This window comes from Ovis aries, chromosome 11, assembly GCF_016772045.2.
Source record: "Ovis aries strain OAR_USU_Benz2616 breed Rambouillet chromosome 11, ARS-UI_Ramb_v3.0, whole genome shotgun sequence".
Taxonomy (NCBI): Eukaryota; Metazoa; Chordata; class Mammalia; order Artiodactyla; family Bovidae; genus Ovis; species Ovis aries.
This window is the reverse complement of record NC_056064.1, coordinates 56,599,804-56,624,520: the sequence shown is the minus strand read 5'-3', so window position 1 is coordinate 56,624,520 and position 24,717 is coordinate 56,599,804. Positions and strand designations below refer to the sequence as shown.

General features: G+C 52.0%; 1 long non-coding RNA gene across 1 annotated transcript; it reads right to left on the bottom strand.

Moving 5' to 3' along the window:
• Nucleotides 1-1,255: 1,255 nt before the first annotated feature.
• LOC121820664 (uncharacterized) lies at nucleotides 1,256-19,453 on the bottom strand. The gene is made up of 3 exons (XR_006061324.2): nucleotides 19,285-19,453; nucleotides 4,120-4,230; nucleotides 1,256-1,623 (listed from the first exon to the last, which is right to left on the bottom strand). It is a non-coding gene; the product is annotated as an uncharacterized LOC121820664 (long non-coding RNA).
• Nucleotides 19,454-24,717: the final 5,264 nt, after the last annotated feature.

Genomic DNA, 24,717 nt, shown 5'->3' with positions numbered 1-24,717 from the left:
TCTCTGCACCTCGGTGCCTCAGTCCCGGTGTCCTCGATGGCCCCTCCTCTCGACCCAGCAGTATCCTCGTGGAAAAGCCCTGGAAAAGGAGACAATGGAGGTCCCAGATTCTCACACTGGTCCTGCAGCCTTTCTCCAATCAGTCAACCTCGCAGGACCTCTACCACCTCCCAGTTTACCTGCCTAAGACAGGTAAAAAAAGTGTGTGTGTGTGTGTGTGTGTGTGTGTGTGTGTGTGTGTGGTATATCTAACTTTTTGCAACTCCATGGACTGTAGCCCGCCAGGCTCCTCTGTCCATGGGATTCTCCAGTAAGAAAACGAGTGGGTTGCCATTTCTTTCTCCAGGAGATCTTCCCCACCCAGGGATCAAACCCCTGTCTCTTGCATGTCCTACATTACCAGGCAGATTCGCTACCAGTCACCAGGTGGGAAGCCCCAGGTCAAAACGGGTCAAAAAAAGCAGCTATGAAAACTAACTGAAAAGAGGCATGCACCCCCAGCCCAAGTTCTTCTTTTCCTTGGAACATAAAAAACCTTAACCTGCCCTGCCTGTCAGCAACCCCTCTCCTGCTGTTGGCTCTTCTGAAACATGCCCAGCATATATGAGGGGCTCACCTCCTCTTGTGTACCAAGAAAGCCCAGGTCACAGCCCCTAGAGGTGCCCTAGCCCCTCAGCGCCCTGGTCCTGCACTCCTCCTGGCCTGAACTCCACACTGAAACAAGATAAGAAATAACATCAGTTGCAGGGACCAACAACTCACCCGAGTGGCACCAAGCTTACTCTGAACTAAAGATGTAGGTAACTACAGCAGATGCAGCTTGAAGCTGTTTCTGAGCTTCCTTTCTTTTTCTTCAAATTTTTGTTCGATTTTTTTCTCTTTTGGCCTCACCGCATGGCATGTACGATCTTAGTTCTCCAGGTGTCAAACCCACGCCCCCTGCAGTGGAAGGTGAAATTTTAACCACTGGACTGCTAGGGAAATCTCCTTAACAAATTTTTTCGAGAAGACAAGTAATGTGCCTCATCCATCTCTGTGCCCACGAAGCAGTCTTCCTTTCCTCTAATCTACAAAACCTTAACCGACCTCTGCTTCTCTCCCTGCCCCGTCCGCTATCAGGGCTCTTCTGCCTGGACCTGTGTTTGCTTTTGCCCACGTTGTGTCTGCCCCTTGTGTCCCGACAAGGCTTATGTCAGAGACTGTCCCGATGCCCTAGCAGAGGCTAGTGTCAAATGAAAACAAAATTCAAACCCAGTAAAGAAAGACTTGTTCAAAAGGGTTATTATTGCTGGGGCAGGAAGGTCCTGCTGCAGTCAAGGCAGGGGGCCCTTGCAACAGAGCAGATGCTTTGACTATAAGATCTGTACGCATCTCAAGAGTTCGGTAAAAAGAGTTCTCTTTTACTGAGAGGAGCAAACAAGGCTAGAAGAACCAGGCGCGGGAAAGTGGGATGAAAGGGTGCCGAGATGGAATCCGAGATCAGAGGATGTTTTACCCCGAGGCCAGTCTGTACTCAGGAGGGGCTGTGAGCCAGCGAGGCGTGGGCACCCCAAAGGTCAAGGGCTGGAAGAAGGAGAGAAGCTTAACTGCAGTTTGGCTAAGAAGCATCTTGTTCCGATGGATCTGTGGAGACAAGCAGTTCAGCTAGTCATTTATGGAGCAAAGAATGAGAATTTGGAGGGTCTGTGTCTGGCTTTGTCATAGGTCCACAAGATTTATTTAAGTCAAATGGGGAAGGCTGGTTCTTTGCAATGAGCTGTGTTCCAGACAGAAGGGTGAGGGAATTCCTTGAATTGTTGTTGTTTTCCAGGAACACAGGGCCTGCACACACACGCGCGCGCATGCACCCATACATGCGCACACGCGCATATACACACATACATGCACACACATACACATACATGCACACATATATGCACACACACACATACATGCACCCATACGTGCACACACGCATACATACGCGCACACATGCACACGTGTGCACACACACGGGAGCATACACACGCACGCATGCATGTGCACAGATAGACAACAGACCGCAAGGAAGTCTTATTTTTTAAAGCTTCCTGCAGGAATTCCCAGGTGGTCCAGTGGTTAAGAATCAGCCTGCCAATGCAGAGGGCCTGGGTTTGGCCCCTGGTCCAGGGAGATTCCTCATGCTACAGGGCATCCGAGCCCACGCTCCGCAGGAAAAGCCACCACGATGAGAAGCCCGTGCACCACAGCCAAGAGAAGCCTGCACTCTCGCGGCAGCTAGAGAAAGCCCCCGCAGCAACGAAGACCCAGCAGAGCCAAAATACATTAAAATTTTAAATTAAATAATTAAAATAATAATTAAAATTAAATAGAAGTATAAATGACCTGGGGAAAACTTTTTTTAAAAAAAGCTTCTTGCAGTTGTATTTTTTTTTATCTCGAGACATGAGTTTGACCCTCCCAACTGCAGCAGGTTGGCCCCTTGTTTGGAGAGGGTTGCCCTCTCAATCGACCTCTTGGTTTTGCAAAGCCAGCATCCACTTCCAGTGTGAGAATTTGAGATGGAGAACAAATGCCCTGCATATCAATGAACACGTCCTCTGAAATGATGATTGCTTTAAAGTTAAAAATAAAATTTCCTCTTCCAAGGGCACTTCAGAAGATGAGAGTTCTGGGTGCTGAGGAGAGGAGGCCAGGCCTGAAACCAGGTCAAGGTTGGGGAGTGAGGACAGGACTCCATGGATCCTGGGAGGAAGCAGACCACCTGGGTTTGTTTCTCTGGATTGTCATGCCCTCTGCCCACTCTGAGCCATCAGGGAGAAAGTCTTGGTAAGTAAGTGGGGCTTACCCAGTGCTGTGTGGCTAAAATGTTTAACAACTGGCTCTCTGGAAAGATTGGGAAAAGGTAGGAACCTTACTTCATAGAGTTTGCCAATTTCCACGGTGTAAATACTCTCACCATGGTCCACTCAAATCTACCAAGCTCACAGAATTCCCAAACTCTAACAACTGGCACCATATACAGGTGTAAGTCAGCTCTGGCACACAAGGTGTATTTGTGTTGTATGTCGGGCAAATTTCAGGGGAGGTGGTAGGCAGCAGCCTAGGGAAGTTGGTTACAAGATGACTGAAGGCAGGATCAAGCTTGATGAGTGGATGAGATAACTGGATTTGGAAATGCATAAGAGTTTCTCAGGGGTCCCCAGCATCCTTGGAGTGGGGGACTGGAATAGATGGGGCTTCCTAGTACCAAATGGGCTTCCTTGGTGGCTCAGGTGGTGAAGAATCCATCTGCAATGCGGAAGACCCGGGTTCAATCCCTGGGTTGGGAAGATCCCCTGGAGAAGGGAAGGGCTACCCACTCTGGTACCCTTGCCTGGAGAATTCCATGGACAGAGGCTGTAGTCCATGGGGTCACAAAAGTTAAACATGACTGAATGACAAACACTTTCTCCTTTCACTTTCACATGATCAAGGGGAGGTGGGGATTCAGGTTATCTGGAAAGCGAGGGGGCCAAATGCTGGACCCTGAGTGGTTTACATCAGCCACTTTGAATTGCCTTGCATGATCCTAACCCTTGGGTCTGCCCAGTCGCAGTTCCCAGGTAGCTCAGTGGTAAAGAATCCGCCTGCCAGTGCAGGAGACACGGAAGACTGGGGACTGATCCCTGGGTCAGGAAGATCCCTAGAGGAGGAAATGGCTACCCACTCCAGTATTCTTGCCTGGGAGATTCCATGGACAGAGGAGCCTGGCGGGCTGCTGTCCATGGGGTCGCAAAGAGTCGGACATGACTGAGCACACACGTGAGTGGTGTAGTCCAAGTTCGCTGCCTGAACCATGGACAGGGTGGCGGGGGCCTCCTGAGCCCCTGCTTGTGTCGGCCTCGCTTGCTCAGAGTGGCATCCTCCAGGAGCTCCACGTGACTCAGAGCGTGTCCCTCAGGGCTGATCTCCTCCAGGTTCACGTGCATGTCCACTGGGCGGTCAACACTTTTAACCAAAGCCAGAAACTACCGCTCCTTCCCTTACATGCCTTGGGGAACCAAGTCCGTTAACTGGGAGAGGTGGAAACAGATGGGCAGAGCTCTTGAGGGGCTCGGGAGCTCAAAGGCGCCGGCTTCGTGAAGGATTCTCACCTACCTCCAGGGTTATGCAGTGGAAGACATTTGTATCTCCAGCTCCAGGATGCAGGGAGTGGTGCCGGGCTTCACTTTCTTTAAGTCAGGTTCTGTCTAACTCCAAATATGCCTCCTATTGGGGTAGCAAGAAACTCAATCTCGTTAAAAGTTTGGGCTCCCTCCTGCCTCTCTCTGCCCAGAGTCACAGGAAGGAATCAGCCATCCTTGCAAAGTTAAAACATCTCGGGAGTCTGCGATCTGTGCCGATCCCTTGAAATTCAGCAGTTCCCGAGCATCTGGCTAGGTTCAAGTTTCGGTTCTGCAGAGACAGAGAGCGCTGGTGCCCCGTCCCCCGACTCTCCACAAACTCACCCGCCGGGCACCTCAAAGGAGCAAAACCCAAGGAGCCTCTGTCTCTTCCTTCCTGTTCTTGGAGAACCTCCCTCCCTTTGCTGCTCCTATATCCGCCCCTGCAAAGCCTCAGCCCTCTCTCTTCTGCTCCGGGTGCCCCCAGCACCATCTACTGGGTGAGTCAAGGCTTTTTCAGGAACCAAGAGGAGAGAGGGTGGTCTTCACAGCTTCTGCCCTGCAAATGCCTCAAGACAAGCAGACAGAAAGACTCGCCCTGCAGTACAGAGAACCAAACCAAATCGCTCCAGACGGCCTGACGCCTCCACAGCAGTGAAAACAACACGCCAATTAATACTGCAATACATTAGCCTGCCACGCGTCACTGGGGAAAGAAGGGACATGAGGAAGTGTGGGGTGGGGAGACGAGGTTCCCTCTATAGAACTGGGAGCCGGCGGGTATGGTGACCCCAGATGCAGCTCACCCAGGCCAGCGACGGCTGAAAGTTTCTCTAGAGTTCAGAGAGGCAGCAGACAAAGGGCTGAGGCCCTGCCAAGGGTGGCCGTTACCGCGCCTCCTCTCCGAGACCTGCAGGCTCAGGTCTCCAGACCTGCTGCCCTCCTCCGAGAGCAGAGCCCCGCCTGAGGGCACGCAGTCCGAACAGCCGGGATCACCCGGAGCATGACTGTCTTTCCTCACTTGCACCGGCCCCTCCCGGACACCCCACCCCACTTCCTTCCACCCTCGCCTTTCCAGGCCCCCGCCCTTCACCTCCCATCGCACAGCCACTCCCTGGCTCTTATTCTGGGCATCTCTTGTGCACGGTTAAACATCAGGGCAGATTCACCAGGGCCCCCTGGTGTGGCCAGTGTCCTGCAGGAGTCCAGCAGGACTGACTCCCTGAAACACATTCAGAGTTCCTAAACAACATAGGGAGCTGCATGCTCAGAACCTCCCGCCTTCGCACACATGGCCTCCATTGCCCAAGCCCCCCAGTGGCAGCAGCCACCAAGGGAGCAGCCTGGGAGGTCTGGCCACCATCCCGAAGGCCACGCCCATTACTTAGGACTCCTCTGCTTCTCAGCTAGAGGAACCCACAGCACCCTAGATGTCCCCAGACTAGCCTCTGTATCCCTAAGGTGCCCATTTCTGCACACACCGCCCTGGCTAGAAATGTGAAAAGTATCAGACCTTCCCCAGGTGACTCCCTGAGCCCAGGTGTGCCCTGGCCAGCTCCCAGGGACTCTGAAGCCAAGCCTAAGATTGAGGAGACGATCGTAAAGCATGAGTGGTGTGTACCCACTGATGCCTCACACCAACTCTGCCCACGGGAGCATCCCCATCTGACCACTAGTTAACTAACACTCAGAGCAGTCACTTGTCCACGTGTGCGTACTCCACAAGCCTCGGGAGAGAGAAAACCCCGTGTGTCAAATGCTCTTACAACTTTGTTGTGGGGTCAGCAGGGGAATGTGTCAGCCCCACATCCACGAGGAACTAGCCCAGATGCACTTACCAGATTGGGGCTTCCCAGGTGGCACTAGCGGTAAAGAACCTGCCTGCCAAAGCAGGAGACGAAAGGTGGGTTCGAACCCTGGGTTGGGAAGATCCGCTGGAGGAGGGCATGGCAACCCACTCCAGGATTCTTGCCACCTGGAGGAGGGAGCAGACAGAACCCCAACAAATGCGCATGGAAGGTAGGAAAGCGATGGAAAAGGACTGAACTGTGGGAGACAGTCTGGGAGGCTGGCAGACAGACACGGGCCGGCTGAAAATTGATTCTGATGCCATTTGAAGTGCCAGTTGCAGCTTCCAAAGCACTTTCATAGAATTCATCCCCATCTGTCCTGACAACAGCTGCCCTAGGTGGAGAGTTAGCTCACTGAGGACCTGGGTTGGGGAGTCAGGGGGTGGGGGGCTCTTGCCACCATACAGAACCTGAAGAGCGCATGCAGCGACAGGGAGAGTTGTCACGAACGAGCTTTGCTCTCGGTCCACAGGAGCCCTGCCTCTCACACTGGAATGTGCACCAGAAGACCCCGGGGATGTTGTTAGAATGCAGATTCTGGTTCAGCGGGTGTGGAGTGGGGACCGAGGGTCTGCATATCTCATGAGCAGTCAGGTGATGCTGAGGGTCCTAATCTGTGACTACCTGTTGAGTAGTAAAGCTTCGGAGGTTGTTCTCATTTTGAGATAGCTTCGCCGGTAGCTCAGCGGTAAAAACTCTGCCTTCAATGCAGGAGCCGCAGGTTCAGTCCCTGGATCAGAAAGATCCCCTGGAGCAGAGCATGGAAACCCACTCCAGTATTCTTGCCTGGAGAATCCCATGGACAGAGGAGACTGGTGGACTACAGTCCATGGGGTCACAAAAGTTGGACACAACTAAGGCAACTTAGCATGCATGCACACCGCCCATCTTGAGAAGGTTGGCCTGCCAGGTGAGCAGACCAGAGCTGCTCCAGCTCCTCAAGTCCCCTCCTGGGCTCTCAGAAGGTGCTGCAGATCCCTGAGGCCCATCTGGCCTCCTATGGGGACTAAAACCCCAGCCCCCTAACTAGGATGCCCACATGTGATCGGCCCTTGCCATGCTTGGCACTGCAATTGCTGGCTCCAGAGCAGCTCAGAGTACCAGAGGGACCAAGGAAAGTAATATCCTCACAGCCCGGGGGGTGTAAATAATGAAAGTCGGATCCATAAGTAATTACTTTTTAATTAATTAGGAATGATGAATAGCAAAGACCCAGCGACTCCAGGCGGAGTGGTGTTAACTGTAATAGCCTTGGTCTTTTCCCTGCTGAAATTGATTTGCAGCGGGAGAGGGCAGAGGGGAGGAGACACCCTGGGTCTGGGGGACAGAGGAGGGCCAGGCGAGGAGGGAGGCACAGGCTCCTCCCAGGACCAATGGCCCAGGAATCCTTTCCACTCTGATGGAAGGTCTCCTCCCTGGAGGAGGAGCCTGGAGCGAAAAGGGCTGCACTCCTCACTTCCAGATTCACCTAATTAATCTTCACACTCTTGAGGGGAGAGATGCCTGTGGTCCTTCCTCTCCGCTCAGTGGCAGGGGACACCCGGGAGTGGGGAGGTGATGCTTAGTCCCAGAATGCTCAGCAGCAGAGGACACCCGGGAGTGGGAGTTGGGGTGGGTGATGCTCAGTCCCAGAATGCTCAGCGGCAGGAGGCATCCTTCCCAAAGGCAACACCCAGGTCTGGGAACAGTTCGCACGTGGGAAAGAGCAAGGCCAGGTGACCCTCCTACAACACGGCAGGAGGGCAGAGGGATCCAGACAGGCCATGCCATCCTACACTTCTCTCTCAGCCCGTGCCAGGAGCATGGTAGACCTCTGGGGCCCCTGCCACTGCCTGTCACTTGAACCAGAGGAGAGGGCCGTTGTGGATCTCCACCACCACCTCCTGCCTCCCTCTCCCCACCCACCCCTGCCCTCTACTAATGTTAAAAATGCCATCATTCAAAGACGACTGACATTTAAGCATCCCAACTTCTAGTCTGGAAAGGGGAAGCAAGGGATCACCTCAACGTGAACAGAGATGGGCATCTACTCCGGTCCTCGCCCCTCCCCCACTGCACACACCCTCCTCCCCAGACCCCTCGGTCTCTGAGCAGAGTGTGGGGGTGGGCTTCCCTTCCCTGAGGTTCCATCCAGGTGAGCAAGCTGGGGAGGAAGGTGGGAAGATGGGAGGTAAAGATTTTCTTGAGCACTTGAAGAAGACCCAGGGCTAGAGTGAAGCAAGCCTCCAGCTCGAAATTTAAGGGAGCACTCAAAAAGCTCAGTCCATCTCCCAGGCCTATCTCCCTGAGAGATAAGATTGCTGAGGGCCTCGCTATCAGATACATGGAGCATCCTTGCTAAAAGATGAGTGATCTTGGGCATTACCTGGTGGGCCAGTGGTTAGGACTTGGTGCTTTCACTGTCAAGGGCCTGGGTTCAATTCCTGGTGGGTGAACTAAGATCCCGCCAAAAAGAGAGAGTGCTTTCACAGGCATAAGTGGTAACTAAGTTTCAAGCATCTTGGAGGCAGGAAAGAACCAGATTGGGACAAGATCATGAAGAGGAAAGGAAAGAGAGGGAGCGTTTCTTTAGGACCTGCTCTTTGGGGCCGTGTTCTTTGCACACCTTGGAGGAAAGCCTCTGTGTCCTCTTTTACAGGTGCTGAAACAAGGAGAATCCGATTCCCCACCTGTGTAGAATGGGCCTGATCTGAAAATCCACGATGAACAAAACACACAAACGTTAAATCCAGGCCTCACTCTCCTGTCCCTCATCCCAGCCCTACTAGATCCTGATTAAATGTGGATGATTTTTTCATCATGAATATTTTGCATTACTTTTTATTGTTTAAAATATTATGCATCTTGGGACTTCCCTGGCAGTCCAGTGGTTAAGAATCCACACTTCCACTGCAGGAGGGGAGGCTATGATCTCTGGTTGGAGATCTAAGACTCCACATTCCATGCAGGGTAGTCAATAGACACAGATACAGACATAGACATAGGGCTTCCCAGGTGGCGCTAGTGGTAAAGAACCCGCCTGCCAAGACAGGAGACATAAGAGCTGCGGGTTCAATCCCTGGGTCGGGAAGATCCCCTGAAGAAGGAAATGGCAACCCACTCCAGAATTCTTGCCTGGAGAATCCCATGAACAGAGGAGCCTGGCGGGCTACAGTCTATGGGGTCGCAAAGAGTCGGACACGACTGAAGCAACTTAGCAGACACACACTTATAAGTATAGATATATCATCTGTCTTGGTAACCGAGTTTTGACCTCCCCTCCTTAAAGTGAAGTGAAAGTCACTCACTTTAATAGCGTCACAAAGTGTCCGACTCTTTGCAACCCCGTGGACTATACACTCCAAGGAATTCTCCAGGCCAGGATACTGGAGTGGGTTGCCTTTCCCTTCTCCAGGGGATCTTCCCGACCCAGGGATCAAGCCCGGGTCTCCTGCATTGCAGGCAGATTCTTTACCAGAGGAGCCTCCAGGGAAGCCCCTCCTTAAATCTAGCACCCGAAGGTGCTGCCTCATCTCTCTCTCCTGCTCCTGGTCCTACTTGGAAGCCATATGTGCAAGTGAACGAAACCCATTGATTTTGGAACCAGTCGCAAACCCAGGTCTAGCTTTGCCAGAACTCCCAGCCAAGTTTCCGTTTCCTCCTCCTTAGAAATGGGCAACTATCGCCTCTGCAGAGAGCGGGGGAGACCAGTAACCGTGTCACTGAGTCCCTGCCAGCATGGAGTCCAGCACGTGGCAAAGGCCCAGGAAGTGGCAACTCCCTACCTACCCCAGACCCTGCGCTGCAAGGGAACTGGGGGCCATGAACCCCCAGAGCCCACCAACACCAGCAGGGGCCACCAGCCCTTTAAAACTCCATTCTGGGCATTTCTTTGGCAAGTTGAGAAATGAACCGCAGATTCAGGGTGAGAAGAGAAAACTGATAATTGCAATGATGTCGAACCAATTTGTTTGTGTTAATTGGAGCCAATTAAAGTTTTCTCTTCGTCAGTTACCCCAGGTCAGGCCATCTTAGAGGAGTTGATTTCTGGCCAGATAGTAAGTAATGCCTTTATCTATCCTCACATGAGGTGGAGGGAGACAGAGGGATTTCACAGGCATTCCAAAATGATTAACAGATGGACAAAGGGCAAGGGAGGACAGGACAGATGGAAATGGATGACCAGGACTGGCCACCCAGCCCCTGTGAGGGGCACGTGATCATGGGGGAATGAAGGCCTGCGCTAGCTAGGCTGGCTACTCAATGTGCGGTCCACGGACCAGCTGTAGAGGCATCACCTGGGATCTTCTTAGAAAAAAAATACACCCCACTTCCGACCTGCTGAGGCAAAAATCTGCATTTTAACAAGATCCCTGGGTTGGGGGAGGGATTTGTATTAGTATAAGTGGTACACTTTGATAAGATCCTTGGGTTGAGGGGAGCGTTTTACTAATATATACGGTACAGTTTGACAGGTGCTGGTCTAGACAAGCCCAAGCTCCATCCACCCTGGATCTGTCTGCCCAGGCACCAAATAGAGGCTCTCATAGTCTGGAGTCGTCTCTGAGTCACCCCATCCATTCTGAGGCCCCTGACCATTCACTGAGAAAGCATCTATTATCTCCAATCCAACTCCATCAACCCCCACATCAATTCTCCACCTGCTCCGCCCAACTTGGACTCCGGGAGCTGTCCTCAGGTGTCTGCTGGCTGCAGCCAAGAGGAGCCCTGGCTGGAGATGGGAGACAGGAAGAGAGATAGCAGGCGTGTTTCTCCCCTGCTCTCCACCTGCAGGGCTATAGCTTCACAATGCCACATCTGGCAGGCACCTTCTCCCAAAATGACAGCTTTTGCTGGCCTTGCTTAAGGACAGCAAGGAGATCAAACCAGTCCATCCTAAAGGAAATCAACCCTAAATATTCCTTGGAAGGACTGATGATGAAGCTCCGATCCTTTGGCCACCTCTTGCGAAGACCTGGTGTTTTTCACTGGAAAAGACCCTGATGCTGGGAAAGACTGAGAGCAGGAGGAGATGGGGACGACAGAGGATGAGATGGCTGGATGACATCACCTACTCAATGGGCATGAGGCTGAGCAAACTCAGGGAGATAGTGGAGGACAGGGAAGCCCAGCGTGCTACAGTCCAGGGGGTCGCAAAGAGTCGGGCACAGCTTAGCAACTGACCAAAAAAACAACAAATACACACACAAAGGGACTGGGGGGATTAAACAGTATTTTGCACGGGAAAGTAGGAGTCAGGGCAAGAGGCACATTGTGGGAATGGGTCTGGTCCTCTCCCATCCCCTGAGGAATAGGGGTGTCACCCTCCCCTTTGCCATGCCCGCTGTCTGCTCCCTGAACTTGGTGGTGCGGATCGGGAGCCAGGAATGTGCTGAGCAGGCTGCCTGGGGCTTGCAGGCCCATGATGATCAGATTTAACAATTATTAGTGATCTGTGCATTTTCTGCAGCAGATGAAATAATTGTATAGGAGGGCTGGTGGAAGGAAGAAAGCAATAAATGCCTTTTCCTTTCAGCATTAAACCAGTAAAGCTATACAGCCTGCCACAATTAATTAGCACTCCGTCTTATTAGCACCTTCATCACTCACTCCCCCGACTCCCACCCCATACAATGCAAATGGGACATAGAACCAGCTGGTCCCCACTGCTTCGGGGGCTGATACTCCAGCTGAAGGAGCCCCAGATGTGGGCAGAACCAGGGAGCCGGGAGGGACACCTTGTTGAGGCGGCAGGGGGGGCGGGGGGGGGGGGGGGAGTGTTGCCTGGAGACAGCTGCACCTCCAGCAGGCCAGAGACTGAATCTCCTGGGCAGTGAGCCAGTGGGCGTCACCCAGGGAATCTTGCCCAGGCAGAGAAATGCCAACTGCCAGTGAATGACCGGGGAGGAGGGTTAACATGTCTGCACCTGCAGAAGCACCCGAGCTCTAAGACTCGCTGTCAAGACCAGTTCCGTGGGTGTGTGGCCAGTGAGGTCCCCCAGGGCTCCGTGCTCAGAAGCGCCCATCTTAAAATTCTTGCCATTTGTCAGTGAAGTCCAATGGGATGACGCAGTGGGCTCAGGGGAGGGGCCTCCTTGGCCTCCCCACCTCCCCGGGGCTGATCCTCAGTCTTCCGATCTCTTGTCCCCTCCCATCCCTGGAGGGAACCTGGGTCACTGGGGTCCAGGACCCAACGTGTGCACCCCGTGCTCCAAACTGTGGGGTCAAGCCCCAAGCGTCAGCACTCACCCCACAAGTATTTCCACACCGAGGGAGTGCAACACTGTAGATCAGCTCAGTCGCTCAGTTGTGTCCGACTCTTTGTGACCTCATGGACTGCAGCACGCCAGGCCTCCCTGTCCATCGCCAACTCCAGAGCTTACTCAAACTCATGTCCATTGTGTTGGTGATGCCATCCAACCATCTCACGTCCCCTTCTCCTCCCACCTTCAACCTTTCCCAACATCAGGGTCTTTTCCAATAAGTCAGTTCTTCCCATCAGGTGGCCAAAGCATTGGAGTTTCAGCTTCAGCATCAGTCCTTCCAACAAATATTCAGGACTGATCTCCTTTAGAATGGACTGGTTGGATCTCCTTGCAGTTCAAGGGACTCTCAAGAGTCTTCTCCAGCACCACAGTTAGAGAGACAAAAAATATTCTGATAGGAAGGGCACGCTTTTCTTCTGCTTTTAGAGCAAGGAGCCCCGCATTTTTATTTTGTTTTTATTTTATTCCTGTATTCTGTTGGCCGTGCTGGGTCTTCGTCGCTGTGCGGGCTGCTCTCTAGTGGCAGTGTGCAGGCTTCTCATCGCAGTGGCTTCCCCTGTTGCTGAGACGGGTTCTAGGCCCGTGGGCTTCAGTAGTTGCGGCTCCCGGACTTCAGAGCACGGGTTCAATAGTTACAGCATACGGGCTTAGTTGCTTCTTGACATGTGGGATCTTCCCAGACCGGGGGTCGAACTCATATCGCTTGCACTGGCAGGTGGGTTCTTAACCACTGAGCCCCTGCGAAGCCCTGCATTTTGATTTTGAGCTAGGCTCTACAAATTATGCAGCTGGCCTTGCCTGCTGCTTCTGGAGCAGGACTGAGGGAGTTTCAGAGGGCTCCCGCGGTCATCCAGGCAGCTGGGACTAAGATCCTTTGATGGGCACATTGAGACCCGGCTGTGTGCAAGGCTCTGGATGGTTCCATCGGGGTGAAAGGTAGAAGTCACAGATCCCTCAAAAAAACTGCAATCAATCCTGGGCTCAACTACCCCTTCTGAGCAACTGACCGCCCACCCTAGGAAATCCAAAACCACTTGTAAAATTTAAAAATACAAATGCAAAGAGAGCCTCGTGCCAGTGTTTAAAACCCTGAGCCCTGGCTGGAATTTCCTTAGCTGAGGAGGTGGAGAGAGAATGACAGAGCAGAGGCCGTTCAGGAGAAGTTCACACTTAGTAGGTTTGAACCAGTTTAACTTTTGCTAGAGTTAAACTATGTAACTCTGCATACCGCCTTGTAGTGGTTAAATATGGAACTAGTCAGAACTGGTTCTTCAGATTCCTGCTCCTGCTACATACCAGGTGACTTCCAAGTCCAAGAATGTCTCAGAGCCTCACTTTCCTCAACTGTAAAGTGGGTACCCTTGACTCAAACAACGACAACAAAAAAGTTGTAGATTCAGCAGCATGGGCTGCATCGCGTGTGAAAGGTGCCCAACCAGCTGTGTTGGTTGACTCCGGCTTCCATGACAAAGTGCCACGGACTGGGTGGCCTACAAACGGCATACATTTATTTCTCGTGGTTGTGGAGTCCAGACGTCTGAGATCAGGTGTCAAGGTGATCAGGTTCCGATGAAGACTGTCTTCCAGGCTGTAGGTGGCTGACTTCTCGATGTATCCATGCATGGTGGAAAGAGGGCAATATAGCTCTCTTGGGTCTGTTTTTACAAGGGTGTGCGTGCTCAGTCGCTTCAGTCGTGTCCGACTATTTCAGACACTATGGACTGTAGCCTGCCAGGCTTCTCTGTCCCTGGGGTTCTCCAGGCAAGAATACTGGAGTGGGTTGCCATGACCTTCCCCAGGGGATCTTCTCAACCCAGGGATCGTACCTGGGTTTCCCTCATCTTCTGCATCACAGGTGGATTCTTTACTGCTGAGCCACCAGGGAAGCCCCTTTACAAGGGCACTCATCCTATTTCAAGGGCGCCATGCTCATGACCCCTGATGTTAAATAACTTGCCCACGCTTGGGATCCAGCTGCAGACAACTCAGCTCCAGAGCTCAGTCTGAGCTAGAGGCATACTCTTCTCTTCTGTGAAATGAGTCCAGTGATCCCTACTCTGATACCCCGAAGGACTTTGGCCTTGAAGTGAAATCAACAAGCAAGAAACTGATCAGAAAGGAGAAAGTAGAGGTACGATGCAGGCACAAAGAACCAGGATGTGTGCAAAGAACCAAGGAGAAAAGACATGGAAGGCAGACCTCAGTAGAATTCCAGGCATTGGGTTCCTGCCAGCTGCTGTCACCTTAAGCTGGGGAGCCCCTCATCTCACCTCACCCGATTCCTGGGAAGGCAGACCTGGGGGCATCAGCTGGTGGACAAGGACACTGGCTGTCTGCAGGGCTCGTGACAGTCAAATCCTTCCCTGGGAATGATGCGTCTCCCAGTCCATCTGAGCCAAGGTACCACAGAAATTAAAGCCCGTGGCCTCTCTGTTGATGACAGCGGTGGTGCTATGGCAACAGGCTTGCCAACGTCCATGGCACTCTTTCCGCCCAGCCCATTTAGAGTGGATGCTTCCCCCCAGAAGGTACAAAACAGTCCTCCAGCCGTCTCTGCCTGGGTAAAGGGACAGAAACCCTGCAACAAAGATGGCTGTCCCTGGACCTGGCCACAGTCCGTCCTAGCCAAACCCGGGAGGATGCCCGGGACTGTTTTTTTAATTCGTTGCAATCAGCATTTTCCTTTCTTCATTTGCTGGTTGAATAATGCAGCCTGTAAGAAAAGGGCCCTCAGCACAATTCTGGTGCTCGTTTACAATGGAAATTGGGAAAACGGCGAAACGCATACCGCAAAAATGCATTTAAAAGAAGATGATTCAATTGGATTTGGCAGCTCTGATATTCAGGACCAGAAGGAGAAAATCTGTCTATGATTTGAACATGTATAATTAAGATGAAAGCCTTAAGTATCGGGTGCATTTCTTAAGTTGTCACCAGCTCTGTTGACTCCGGGCGTTCTGATCAGTGGTGCAGAGCATTTATTTCTGAAATCTGAATAGCTGTGAGTGAGATGCCTTTTTAAAATTGCCTCTGTGGAGCCAAGTCAAGCCCTGACACTGCACGGCTCGTCAGGGGGGAGGTGAAGACAGGCTAAAGGGAGCCTCGGAGCCAGCTGTGATCTTTCCCCGAAGGTGCGCCCCTAAACCTGGGATACTGAGGCTCAGGCAAATCCGACCCGTTCGGTGCACTCTATTTCCTGCTGTATGTGTTCCGGTGCCAACAGAAGCCCCAGCGCCCTGAGTGATGTTCCAGCCTGAAAGTAGAGAACCTGCTTTGAATGTTGGCACCTCTGGCTTTCAAAGAAGGAAACAGGCATTGGGAGCAAAGCCAGACAATGGGAACCAGGAGGCCAGGGCTCACACCCCATCTTCGATCCTTGCCGATGCTGTGATGTCAGGCCCTTCCTCACCTTTCTCATCTCTAAAATGGGGCTAAATAACATCAGAACCACCCTCGTAAGGGAGTTGAAACAATTACATGAGGTTATCCCTGTAAATTCATGTGTCTAGCCTCTAAGCAGCAGTCGCAACATGTGAGTTTTTGTTATTCTTCTTCTTCTTTCAGTGTGGAAGCCAGAGCATCATGACAAGGTTCCTGCAGGATGAGATGAGTCAGTGATGGAATTTCTGGCAGCCCGACAGCCTCCTCCATGCAGAGGGGAGGCTTCACAGGGATGACTCATAGGCAGCATGTGGTGTGTGTGTGTGTGTGTGTGTGTGTGTGTGTGTGTGCGAGGGGGTGGACAGAAAGCTGAAGCTGGGACAAGTCATGTGACCACCTCTGTCACATGAACACTCATCTTTCTAAGCAGGACTGGAGTTTCCCTAGGACTTCTAATGTCTCCTCTCTCTTTTCCAGATGGGAGATGAAGGAGGAACTGAGGCTGAGCTGTGGTCACTCTTCTTAGAGGTCCAAGCCTCTCTGGACATAACGCAGCCAGACTGTGTGAGACAAAGGCACTCACTCCACACTCCGCCGTGAGCAGCCCACCCTTTCCTTGGGGTGAGCGGTGTGGAGAGAGGAGGGGCATCAGAAGCCAGTGCAAAGAAAGAAAAGCAAGAAGCAGGAACACAGGGAATGGGTGCAGGCCCCACTCCCTGGACGGCTGGCCAGCGCTTTCCTAGGCATGACTGCAGCCCACGCAGTGGGTGCAGCCAGCCTCGGTCCTCCAGGCTGACAGTCCTGCGTCATGTGACCAGAAGAATCCAGTGCCCCCCTCCATTCCCAGTGAGAAGTCACGTCCCCGCGTGGCCCCCACAGAGCAGGGAGGAGCCCCCTCCCCCTGAGACTGGCAGCCAGAAACCAGCTCAGGCTAGTTCTGCACAGTTGGGAAAACTGAGGCCTGCCGCGGGAGGGGGGCTGAGACACAGTGGAGACCCAGCCCTCCTTGCCTCCTTTTGGCCCAGCCACACTGCCTGCCTGGATCCCAGGGTGCTGGAGGGCCATGCCGGTGGCTTCAGATCCTCTGGCTCCGGCTCTTGCCAGCTGTGTGACTCCTGGAAAGTTACTTAACCCCTGTTTGTCTCTCTGCCATCACCTGGGCAGGGAGCAGAAGTGCTTTCTTTGGAGGTGTCTGAAGAGCTTAAATACGACATAAACAATCTGCTCCTTTTCCCCTCCTTTTCCTGACTTCCCATCTTGTCCCATCTGTTCTTCTTTCCTTCCTCAAAGCTGCCGAAAGCTCCGTCACGCTCATGCCTCAAGGATCACTCATCCTTGAGCATCATACCCTCCCCACGAGACACCTCCCTGCTCCGTCTAATCATAAGACCCTTGGCTGTTTCATCTGATGGGGAGTCAGAGGCCGGAAATATGCAAGGAAAAGCCCTCTGAATCTTCAAGGAAGCCCCAGGGCTTCATTCCCTAAGAGAAGGGAGAGAAGCGCCTGCAGGCCCGCGGTCCGGAGCTTCTGATGTTGTATAGCGTGGAAAATTAATGTTTCTGGTTTTGCAAGTTTTGTTTCTTGCTTTTCACCTTCCAAATCAGGCATAGCTTATAGGAACCAAAGCAATCTGAAAAGAGCAGAAACGAAGACGGAATCAGAAAAGCACAGCGGCTGGGCGCTTCAGGGAGGGGACCCAAGGCGCTAGGCTCCAAGGACTTGCCTGCTGCTTGGCTAAACAGCTTGGCAGTCTCTGCTCCTAAGGGGGCTGGTCTGGCTGCTGTGGGCCCTGCAGTGCTAGGGTTGACAGTCAACCTGATGGCTGCAGTGGGTGCCAGAAGCCAGAGAAGGCACCCTAGCAGGTGAGGGGCCAGGTTGACAAGGGGGCGGAGCCAGAAGAGTAGCAGGAGCCAGGCCTGCTGTCCAAGGGAGGCTCTCACAGTCACATGGGGGCTATCACGTTTCTTTCAGCAATTCTGTCTGTCGGAGAAGCCAGATCAGAAAACACAGAAGGGGACACCTTCTGGACGCAGACTACTGTCCTGCCCGCCTGTATCTTCTGAGACTTGATAACCTATGGAAGCCAATCCTGAGTATTCACTGGAAGGACTGATGCTGAAGCTGAAGCTCCAATCCTTTGGGCATCTGATGCGAAGAACCGACTCACTGGAAATGATCCTCATGCTGGGGAATATTGAAGGCAAAAGGATAAGGGGACAACAGAGGATGCAATGGTTGGATGGCATCACTGACTCAATGGACATGAGTTTGAGCAAGCTCTGGGAAACAGTGAAGGACAGGGAAGCCTGGCATGCTGCAGTCCACGGGGTTACAAAGAGTCAGACATGACTTAGCAACTGAACAACAACCACCCAAGAGAGGAGAGAAATGACATTTGGGCCCCCTGCCCCCACCCAGAGCTTCTGACTTCATATAGTGTGAAAATGTAATGTCTCTGCTTTCACAGGTTTTATTTTATTTTGTGTGTTTTTAACCTTCCAAATCAACGGGTTGAGGAGGGCAGAGAAGGGAGACTGGCTCCCTGCAAGAGGCCAGAAACTGAACCAAGGAAGGAGACAGGGCTTAGGACACGGCAGAGAAAGATGACACTCAAAGGTCGTTGAGGGCTTCCCATGTGCCACAGTGGTAAAGATTCCACCTGCCGATGCAGGAGACGCGGGTTCAATCCCTGATCCAGGAAGACCTCCCCTGTCACGGAGCAACTGAGACCATTTGCCACAACTACTGAGGCTGTGCTCTAGAGCCCGGGACCCACAGCTACTGAGCCCCGACACCCGCAACTGCTGAAGCCTGTGCGCCACGAGAGAAACCCGAGCACCTCAACTAGAGAGCAGCCCCTCTAGTTTATTTAAAAATAAACACATTTTTAAAAAGTGGCTGGACTTGGGACATTTTCCTGCTGAAAAGAGAAAGCCCCTAGTATCAAACATCTGGCACCCTGATCGTTGGAAATTTAAAAGATATTAGTACTTTGGGAGTTTCTGTGAGGTTGGGCTTATTGGGAACATTGGTTTCTAAGAGCGTTGGAGGTCTGTTTTGTTTTCTTCACTATATGAACAACTTTCTCTTACAGTAGGTTTTTGGGCTGCAAAGTCAGGGACAGGGTGGGGGTGCGTTCTTTCTTGCTCTTCATAGACCGCTACCTCACCCACAGGAGGACCCTGCAGTTGGGCTTCAGGATGCAGAGAGGGGGCTCTGGGGGCAAACACGGACCCCCGCCAGCCACTGCTTAGGTGGTGTTCTGAGGCAACGTGCTGTAACTGTCTGCCATCTGCCCCAAAGCCATCCTGCAAAACCTGCCTCCTGCTGTAGACGCTGAAATCACCAGAGAAGCACTTCCCCACGTCCTTACAGCTCGGACATCAACGCATGACCCATCCCAGTCAGTGAGAAAATCCGGAGATCTTGGGGAAAATGGTTCTGCTTTCTCTTTTAAAGGGAGTGGTGGGAGGCAAAGAGACAGAGAGAGGCAGAAAGACAGAGGCAAAGAAAGCCCTTACTTGCTACTCCTTCTTGCGACCTTTGCACACAGATAGGTGAGCAGGTAATTTTGGAACTGCTGTTGCCATCTTTTGATGAAACGTAAAGACTGAGAAAAACTCAAAGAGGCCTACCAGAACCCTGACATGACTGTGAAGCTGAAGTAACCCCAGAACACTCACCCGCAGCGTCTTGTGTCAGGAAAAAGGAAGACCTTCCGTTTTAAGTCACTTTCAGCTGGATGTTATCACTTGCAACTGAACGCACCCCTTCTCCAAACCCTGACGTGCGCAGCTGTAGAATGTCATCCCAAGCAAGCATCTGCCCAGTGACCCGGGGAGGCAGGGGAACAAACCGTGAGCTTTTGGGAAGAGAAAGGAACCTTCAAGGAAGTGAGACAGAGAGGCTGTGAACATCTGACCCCTCCAGAAAGTGCTGCCGAGGCGAAATGCCAGGAAGGCTGCATTTTCAGCCTGTGATTGCATTAATAAGATAATGATGAGTCATTTAACTTTGCCTCCGAAGAGTGAAGCAAATTACCTGTGTCTATATTGCTTAATGATGGAGGCACTAACAGGACCTTTGTCGCCTGCCGGAACTGAAACTGACCCATCACAAGAGGTGATTTTACGCCCATAAGTTTGCCACTTGGCTGAACCATCCATCAGGCGGGGGCCGCACCCCCTCCACGCACTCCACATTAACCGTGTCATCCACCGTGCTCCCCCGCCTCCCTCGTGGGCTCTGGCTTTCTTAACCCGATGAGCCTGATGTCATTAGTTATTTCCTGGACATGAACCATTGGGTTCCCATTAGCCAACACTCAGGCATCCAGGTGTGAATTTTCCACTTCGGCTACATTTCCCCAGGGAAGTGTTACAGCTGAGCCAGAGTCCTGGCCTCCTCCCCATCCACAGGAAATGCCTGTGCCTCCCATGGCGTCCAAGCAGAAGGCAATGAGACAAATCAGGACCCAGCCAACCACACAAGCCCTCCAAAGGCCAGAGAGGCTCTTTGGGTTTTTCCATCATTTCAGGATCTGTAGGGGGGTTTTTTTTGTTGTTGTTTCATTTCCTTTAATTAAGGTATGATTTCCATATGGTAAAATTGACCCTTCTAAAAAGTGATGGCTCTGGGAGTTTTAACAAATGCATAACTCACTGAGCCATCACATTCGAGATGCAGACAGCTCCCTCCCCTCGAAAATTTCCTCCAGTCCTTTGCATCATCCCGTCCTCCATTTCCCAGCCCCTGGACACCACTGCTCTCTCTTCTTTCCCAACAGCTCAGCCTTTTACAGCATCATAGACAGAGTCACCCTTGAGTCTGGTTTCTTTCACTTAGTAAGCTACATTTAAGATGAATCCATGCATAACCAACAAGAACCTACTGTGGAGCACATGGAACTCTGTTCAATGTGATGTGGTAACCTGGATGGGAGGGGAGTTAGGGGGAGAGTGGATACATCTGTGTATGGCTGAGTCCCTTGGTGGTTCACCTAAAACTATTACAACATTGTTAACTGGCTACACCCCAATACAAAATAAGAAGTTAAAAAAAGAGATGAATCTATGGATAAAGATGTGGTGTATGTGTGCATGTGTGTGTACATATATATATATGGAATTGAATGGAATGTTACTCAGCCATAAAAAAGAATGAAATACTGCCATTTGCAGCCACATGGATGATCTAGAGATTGCCATACAAATGAAGTCAGTCAGAGTAAGATAAATATATGATATCACTGATATGTGGAATATAAAAAATGGTATGAGTGAACTTATTCACAAAACAGAAACAGACTCACCTCTATGGAGAACACGGTTACAGTTACCAAGGGGAGAGGCGAGGAGGGGTAAATCAGGAGTATGGGATTAGCAGACACACATCACTATTTGTATAACAGATTTTGAAAAGGACTTACTGTATAGCACAGAGCACTCCATTCAATATCTGTAATAACCTATAATGGGAAGGAGTCTAAACATACACATGCCCAAGTATATACATGTAAACCTGAACCACTCTGCCATATACCTGAGGCACAACAGAGTAAATCGACTAAGCTCCAATTCAGAAAAAAAGCACGCGATAAATTCCCTTTTAGAAAAAGACATATCCACGCAGTTTCACATGCCATAGTTTGTTCTGTTTGGTGCTGAGCAGCATTTCACTGTATGGACATCCCGTGGGGGTGTTTATAGGATCCATGGTGGGCAATGGGCTCTCACCCACGCTCAGCCAAACACTTGAACATGTGTTATTTCACTTAATCCTCAGAAAATACTCAGAGGCAGGTGCTGTGATCTCCCTTTAGAGTTTCTTGAACAAGCAATTCATGGAGCCCCTTCCAGGGGCCAGGCAGTGTGATGTATCAGGACCGAGGTACCCCCTCATACAGCCCTGCCCCCGGGGGACCCTGGCGTGGGACCCTCTGTCTGCCTGCCTTGGAGGATGAAGTCTCCAGGCTTCCGTGCACCTGGTGCTGAGACGCTGCATCCCGTGGGCATGGGACCCTGAAAGAGTGGCTCCTCTGGTGTATGGAAGAAGGAAAAAAAAATTCAACCAGCCATAAGACCCTGGGGAGCTGACAGCATGGAGCAGAAGAAAGGCAATTGGAGATGTGTTTTCCTGGCACGTTGGTGCTCCTGAAACAATGAAATTGCAGGTTTTACTAGACAGACATGCCAATTGCTGCCTGCGGGTAATTATAGTTATTCACTAGGCCTGCTGCCCTCTGATGCCCAGTCTCCGTCATATGGACTTGGACCATAAGACAGGAAGGAGGAGGGTGGGACACAGAGGGGGCAGGGGCCGGCAGTGCAGGCGCCAGGTCAGGACTTTTGTCCCCCTGCTTGTTCCGACAGCCCCGCCCTGAGGCTGTCCGTCCAGCCAGGAAGACAACGCCCACTGCACAGGGGCCCACTGACTGCTGTGGATACAGTTGCAGAATCCCAGGATAAGCAAGTTGCCAATTTACATGTCCCCCGAGGAGAAGCAAGAGTGGACAGCAGGGGGCTTCCCTGGTGGTCTGATGGTTAAGACTTTGCCTTCTAATGCGGGAGGTGTGGGTTCAGTACCTGGTCAGAGAGTGAAGGTCCCACATACTTCTCAGCCAAAAGGAACCAAGTGAAACATAAAACAGGAACAATATTGTAGCAAATTCAATAAAGACTTTAAAAATGGTCCACAGCGAAAAAGGAAATCTTTAAAAAAAATGATAGCACTCTTGAAACTCTACTTAGGGTCTTGGGCTCCTGGGCTTCACCCAACTTTCTCTGAGAACTGACCACCCTGTCACACTCCGCTCTTGGCCAGAGACAACAGAGGGTTTCCCTAAATGGGTCATCCGGGGCAGGGGGGTGGTGGTCTCAGGAGGTCCCTTTCCTCCTGGGAGGTCCCAGGCAACACATTCCCTGGGCAGGAAGGTGCCCAAGACATATGTGTTCTCTCTGCCCATGGCAGAATTTAATAAAAAGCAATGTTGTTCCAACAGCCCCGCCCTGAGGCTGTCCGTCCAGCCGGGAAGACAACGCCTACTGCACAGGCGCCCACTGCACAATTTTCAGTAGCTCAGTGGGGTCTGACTCTTTGTGACCCCCATGAACTGCAGCACACCAGGCTTCCCTGTCCTTCACTATCACCTGGAGTTTGTTCAAACTCATGCCCATTGAGTTGACGATGCCATCCAACCATCTCATCCTCGGTTGCCCCCTTCTCCTCCTGCCCTCAGTTTTTCCCAGCAGGGAGCAATGTTTAAGGAAAGAAAGGAGGATGGGAGGGAGACAGGGAAGGAGGGCAGGACCAGGGGAGGGAGGGAAAGAGGATTCCATAAATGCAGTCTCAGTTCTTATTTGACAGAGAAAGAAACTTCATCCTGTCAATATAGGGAAGCACAGGAATTTTGTTTCAAACACCAGCTTGGACCCCTGATGCCGCTGCTGCTGCTGCTGCTGAGTTGCTTCAGTCGTGTCAGACTCTGTGCGACCCCATAGGGCCAGGCTTCTCCGTCCCTGGGATTCTCTAGGCAAGAATACTTGCCATTTCCTTCTCCAGCTTGGACCTCTATTCTACTATTTATGAGCCTTGCAAATGACTGCTTTTCTGAGACCCGGTTTCCTGGATCTGTATAATACCAATGTGTACCTCTCAAGGCCTGAGGGTGGAAACTGCATGAGGTCATCTGAAAGAAGACCTCAGCCCATCTCGGGCCACAGAATAACTGCAGAGGATGACCAGTGATTACTGCTGCCGTTTTGGTTTCTGCGGGAGTGGCTGCGAGCCAGCTGGGTGGAGGCTGGCCAGACACAGCCAGGGCCTGCAGAGAGGTCCTCCCGGCCGGCAGCTCTGGGGGGCTGGCGTTTCTAAGACTTCTCCTTGAACCAGGCCCTGTGTGTCTGTACCCAGTGCCCACCCCACCCGTGAATGGGAAGCTGGGGTGGACAGGGATGTGCGGGGCTCTTTGGAGCCCAGCACCTCCTGAGCTTGAGGAGGGCAGGAAAGGACTTTATTAAAATGGATATCAGAACTTCGGTCAGCCCTCATCCAGCCACTTCAGCTAAATTATTAAACACTGCCAAGGACACCAGGGGCTTTCCCATTTGCTACCAGATGGCTTTCCACCGTGGTTTCTTGTGTCTTCTCGATGTGGTGTCGATGCGGGACTGAGCACAGCCTGGAGGAGGCGGCCCTGAGGACACCCCCTGTCGATGGCCACAGATACTGCCCACCTTGTCCCCTCCAGTGCCTTCCCAAACCTGCCCACATGCATCCAAGTTCCCGTTGTCCCCGCCTCGTGCCCTGGAATCTCTCATCCAACAGGGCCACCCCCAGACCTGCCCACGGCAGCAACTGTGATAATTAATGCCATGCGAGGGCCTACGTTGCACTCAGCATCTGACATGCATTGTTTTACTTAATCTTCAGGGTGATTCTCAGCCAGGGAGATGTCGTTAATATCCTTTCATAACTGAGCACACAAAGCTCAGAGTGGTTAATTGCCTGCCCAGGGCTGCACGCATGCCGAGTGACAAGTCCCTCTGACATCTACATACCTGCTCTTAACCGCTCCCCTGCATGTGCCCTGGGGCTCTTTCCACCAGCTCCCTGCCCTGAACCCCAGATCTGAGAGTGTTTTCAGAGGGTGCATGGGGAGACTCATGGCTTTCCCTGTTGCTCAACAGTAAATAATCTGCTTGCAATGCAGGAGATGTGAGTTCAATCCCTGGGTTGGGAAGATCCCCTGGAGAAGGAAATGGCAACCCACTCCAGTATTCTTGCCTGGTGGGGTACAGTTCATGGGGTCACAAGAGTCAAACACAACTTAGTGACTGAACGAAAACAATGGGGAGACCCGCCAGCATCCTCCCTGGAAACCCCAAGGAAGGAGACGAAGGTGGGAAGGAGAACGATGGGGAGAGAGCTCAGCCCTCCAATCAGAACTCAGAGAATGGCCACAGGCCGCTTGCCGGGACCCAAAATGCTTGCCGTGCTGGGGCCGCTGTCCCAGATCCAGCCCCACCAGGCCACCCTGGTCTCTGAAGTGGCATCAGCCTGTTCCCCATCATGACTATTTGTTGTATTGCTTTTTAAACTTTTTATTTTGTATTGGA